At 48.7% G+C, this 5,483-nt stretch overlaps 1 long non-coding RNA gene across 1 annotated transcript; it reads right to left on the bottom strand.

Annotated features, from left to right (window-relative positions):
- Nucleotides 1–3,321, bottom strand: LOC309868721. The gene is made up of 3 exons (XR_014313814.1): nt 3,006–3,321; nt 1,663–2,006; nt 1–1,556 (listed from the first exon to the last, which is right to left on the bottom strand). It is a non-coding gene; the product is annotated as an uncharacterized lncRNA (long non-coding RNA).
- Between the last annotated feature and the right edge of the window lie 2,162 nt (nt 3,322–5,483).

Genomic DNA, 5,483 nt, shown 5'->3' with positions numbered 1-5,483 from the left:
TAGATCTTTTTCAGATGCTCTATTTTGACAAAACTTCCTTAAAATATTTCAGAAAACTTCAGATATTTCCCTATAAAGTTTTAGAATAAGTCTTACACATGTTAAAATGGGAAGCACATTTAATAACTGTGAATACAAGAAAGGGCAAAAATTGGATTTTACATAAAAATATTAATTTATTTCCCCTTTACTATTACTTGGTTTTCAAAAATAACCAAGGAACGCTATATAAATGAATAAGTGAATAAATAATACAAAGTAAATTAGTTATTTTCTCTTCTGTATTAAGCCTGCGCTGTCCCTTCTTAGGGGCGTGTGTGCGCGCCCGCAGGAGACTCGGATCTGCGGCGCTGGCACGGGCAGGCACAGTTCTGGGACACCGGCCCGCGGCCGCCAGTTTCCTGAACCGGGACACAGAGAATCCCGCGCAGCTTAACACGGGGACATGGGAGCCTTGAAGGTAAAATTCTCAGTTCTTTAATCCTCAGGCTTTTCTCAATTAAAAAATAAAGAGGCAAATCAAGGGACGGCAGAACTCACCGGCGCCCGGGAGACAAGGAAGGAAAAACACCCAACACAACTCGACACAACTCGACACGACACAACTCAACACAACTCAACACAGCGCACCCCGAAGGCGGAGCGCGCGGTCAGACGCGGCAGCTCCGGGGGCAGGCGGTCCTTCTAGACCCTTTCTGAGGAGAGGAGGCTCTGCAGACCGCGGGGCGCGACCGGGATTTGGGCAGGGGGACTCCTCCGAGAGCCCGCGGCCCTCCCCCGCGCGGCTGGCGGCCCTGCCCAGGGCGCTGCTGTCGGGGGCGGCCCGGGCGTCGCGCGCGGCTCGGGGAGCGCAGCCCACGCCCGGGAGCAGCGCTAAGGGCCGCCGGGGGACCGGCCCGCGCAGCTCCGCAGGTCTCCGCAGGTCCCCGGGGCTCCGCTCTGCAGCTCCTCGTCCGCGTCTCCACGGAGGCTGGCGCTCAGGGGAGAGGCTGCCTTGGTGACCCTGCTGGCACGTCCATGGCGACGACAGAACAACCCGACTCGGCAGCGCAGCGGCCGCGCATCCTTTGTGTTCCCGCGCAACGCCGTTCCGCCACCGCAAAGCGAGCTCTCGGCCACCGCGGCCCTTAGGAGAAGCCTCCGAGAAGAGGAACGTGGGGAGGACCACGGGCTCAAGGACGGTTTCCTCCACGTGCGCTGGCCGTGCCTTTTTTGAAATGTTCCACTCCTTTCGCTTGGTCCTCTGAGAAGAGACAGGTGACTGACTTTCAAAGACGAGTTGCTTGTCCTGTGCTCAGCCTTGCGGTCGCACTCCAGGTGTAGTCCGACGAGACGCACAGTTTTCGGTTATTTTAAATAATTTTAAGCTAACAGCTGATGGAGGTGTAAGGAACCTAATGATAAGAGACAGACTGGAAGGCGCTGAATTGAACGTCTTAGCGGCCTCTAACAGAAAGCATCACTAAGCTTCGTGAGCCCCTACAGGTCTCTGCGTGACAGAGGCGGGCTGCTTCCACACGGCTGCCCCTGGGTTCAGATGAGCCCAGTTCTGGAAACTAGAACAGAAAAAGGAAATATGTTGCAGTTGAAAACTTTAGCACCCAGAGGAGACAATGTACTTGCACTAAAATATAGCCAGAACTGAAAGAAAAAGCCACTTACTTCAGAGGAACTGGTACAGAACAATGATTTTTATGAAGAAAGATTTGTCCTGGGCCAGAGACTCCCATGTCTCTTCCTGCTGCTGCCAGACAAGCTAGAGGTACGTGCCCTCAAGCAGAAGCACCCCTTCAGGTAAAAGAGCACTCTGACAAGTGTACTTACGCAGGAACTCCCCCTGTGTGCTCACGTCCGTGTGCACGGACGGGCATTTCCACATGTGAGCAGAGGAGTTCCTGAGAAAAGAGCAAATCCGGGTGGGAGCCTGCAGAGCGTTGATGAAACGACTCTGTCCTGCGTCACTTCCTCCTCCTTTCCAGAGCAAACGGAGCCACAGCACCGGTGGGCTGAAGAAGTAAGAGAACAAAACAACAACAAAAGGAAAGAAAAGAAAAGACAACAGAAAGCAACTGCATAAACCTGGAAAGAGGTCATGAAAGAAGCGGGGGCATGTAGCCAGAACGAAAGAAAAACACCGTTTTCTGAGTGAAAAAGAAAAAGGGTAATAAAGATGAAATCAGACTTCTACCCTTTCCACCTTAATACAAACAATTAAAAATTTGATCCTTTTAAAGGTTTTATTTATTTACTTGAGAGACAAAGATCACAAGTAGACAGAGAGAAGAGGGGAAGCAGGCTCCCCGCCAAGCAGAGAGCCCGAGTCAGGGCTCGATCCCGGGACCCTGAGGTCATGACCTGAGCCGAAGGCAGAGGCTTTAACCCACTGAGCCACCCAGGCGCTTCCCCAAATTTAATCCTTTTAGTCCCCTCTGGAAATTGGCATCGTTCCTTACACATAAGTATATATTAATTTTCTTGGTCGTCTGGGTATAATCCGCATAGTGCATATTGAGTTGAATATGTGCTCCCCTTAAACTGAAGAAAGGAAACACAGCAGCGCACACCTCCTCTGTGGAAAGCAGGGTCCGGCCGCAGGGAAGCTGATTAGAGCACTTCCTCATTAGAACAGCTGCCATGGGACCTCGAACAATGCCAGCTATTACTTTTCCTCAGAGTTTTGACTACTCCTGGCTCTAACTTGGTAGAAGTGTGTGGTGTTGAGAGAGATTTAACTGAAAAATTACGTTCTTGTTTGTAGATCTCTAGATCTACAAATGTCAGTGGGAAGAGAAAGCCGTCCTCATCGTAAGGGCGGATGTGCTCCAGACTGGACGGACATTCCTTCCCGCGGCGTGAGGGGGACGGGGATGGGCGCCTTCCCCACGTTCTCAGGACTTGGGTGCTAGAGATCCCCGCTCCGGGGGCTGGGCAGAAACCACACCCCTTCCCCTGCCCACATCCCTGCATGCACACTGGCCCCCGATTTGCTCAGACAATATACTCACGTCCACTAGCCATCAGGGAGGTGACCAGCTGGGCAAACCGGCTTCAAGCAAATACTTTTCTCGTGAGTAACACATGCAGCAGAGAACTGAGGCCTGCCGGTCTCACTGCTCTCAACCTCCTGATGTAGATCCTTTATACACACGAGATGATCTGATTTTCCCAGAGATGTAACAGGAAGGGAACGAGGCAAAGTCTCTCAGGCTTGCCTTACACCCTCTTCCCCTTTCATGGCTAGAAAGAGGAAATGGGGTAGGACCGGCCGGCTGGCAAAACCACGGGTGCTGTCCCCATGTCTCTGTATCTTGGATAAGGAGGGCCGAGCCCGTAGGAATATAGGGTCTGGAGCAGGGACAGCCACCAGTTCTGTGAATGTGTCACCTAAGGAACTATTTTGGGCCACATGGCGTGCCAGGGGGTATATTCATTCGAAACCAAAACAGGCATAGCTAATCCACTCTCCCAGCAACGGCGCAGCGGGCTGCGGGGACTGCCAGGCCATTATTCCCTCCAGCGGGGCATGAAAATAGAGGCGGAGTGTACCAGGAGGTTTGTTTAATGGCTACAGTCAGGGCTCCTGTAACCAAGACTCACACGGAATCAAAAGGGGGAATTCTTCACAGTACTCGGAAAGAGTGCCTTCAGCAGACAAGATCTCCTAATGTGACACCCGTACACGCCGAGATTTTATTCCTATATCTTTGGTGAATCCACTACAGAGTCATTTCCAGGGCCAAGTAGATCTGCTAAACACTCCTTTCACTCTGATGACTTTCAATTGAAGGACTTGAAATTTCACTTTACCCAAGTACTTCACCATGCATGATGAGCACATCGATTTCCTTGTAAAACACGTCACTTGACAAGAACACGGTTTGGGAGAGAAAGTGTTTCTGGTTCTGCATCCTTGCGGACAAAACCATCTATGGGGCTCAGCCACACACTCTGATAACGGGCTTGTACAATGTCCAGACCCTACAAAGGGAACAGAAGGAAAGTTCTGGTTAGGACGAGGGTGTGCTCAGGGGATCGGCAACCGTGAGTAGCTATAAAAAGCCAGCTTCTTATTTGATCTCTTCTGAGAAAGGAATACAAGAACCTTCATCACCAGAAGATAGTCAGGTCAAATAGGGGAATTTATTTCTATTTCATGTTGTTACATTGAAAAACATTTAGAAAATATTACCTGAAATGAAACAACGAATATTTACCCATTTTGTGACTAGTGTAGTTTAATGCTGGCGCCTTCCTTTATAGACACAGCATTCAGCAGACTACGCCTTGTATGAGCTGGGTTGAAAATGCTTGGCTTTTCTGAAATCAGTGCAGTAGTAATTAGTACAGTGTACCAATAAGAAGCCTTATGTTCATTTTGATACTTCATCAGGCGTGTTATGGAATCTAAGTTCAGTTGTTAGAATTATTATTCTATGGGGGAAAACGTGATTTTGTTTTCTAATCTGCATAGAATTATGTATCTTCATGCAGTGATTTCAAAATTTTTGTAATGAGGAACACCTGTCTGGTTCAGTCAGTGCAGCATGTGACTCTTGATCTCAGGGTTATGAGTCTGAGCCCCACATTGGGTGTAGAGATTACTTAAAAAATAAAATCTTTAAATTTTTGTAATGATGTCTGATAATACCATTTTTTAGATGAGTGCTAAAATTAATTACTGCTCTTTTTCCAATGAAAATGATTGAAATTCTGCATTTTCCAGGGAAAGAAGCGAGCACTAAAATACTTTGTTGACCTTTGTGATTTTGTAAGACACAGATTATATTGTTTTTAAAGTACTTTTTAAACACTTCCCCTGAAACTATTACATAGATTTAAACCTTTGGTCCAGAGGCACCCGGGAGGCTCAGTCGTCACCTGCCTTCCGCTCAGGTCATGATCCCAGGAGCCTGGGATCCTGCTTCTCCCTCTCCCATTCCTCAGGCCTGTGTTCCCTCTCTCACTGTCTCTCTCTGTCATATAAATAAATAAAATCTTTAAAGGGTGAAAAAAAAAAAAAAACTTTGGTCCTAATCTTTTTTAAATTACCAAAAAATTGCCTTATTAAAATTAACAGATGTGAACCTCATGTCTGAACACGGGTTTTATTTTAGGGGCTATCTTCACATCCAGACAAAGACGGGATCGTCAGAAGCAGGAGTAAAGCGCTCCTTGCAGCTGGCTGGGAGTCGCAGCCTTGTTCCCCACAGGATCCCCCTGGGTCTGTCCTGGGAGATGAGGTCTGAGAGCAGGGCAGTCAGTCCACAGAACCCAGACCTCAGTGGGTGAATGCAGAAGGAGCGGGCTTGACGGCGGAACTGCACGATTAGGAGGTCTCCACAAGGCGTGAAGTCTCCTAAACGTGGGGCTGTATGTGTGAGTCATCTCAGTGACGGTGAGGAAAGCATAGCCAAGAGACAGTTGAAAGAAAAAAAGTTTTCTCCTCTCTCTCCTTTCCCAGGAAGGGCACAACAGGAAATTCC

Source organism: Mustela nivalis (assembly GCF_964662115.1).
Source record: "Mustela nivalis genome assembly, chromosome: 7".
NCBI lineage: Eukaryota > Metazoa > Chordata > Mammalia > Carnivora > Mustelidae > Mustela > Mustela nivalis.
This window is presented reverse-complemented; position numbering and strand designations above follow the sequence as displayed.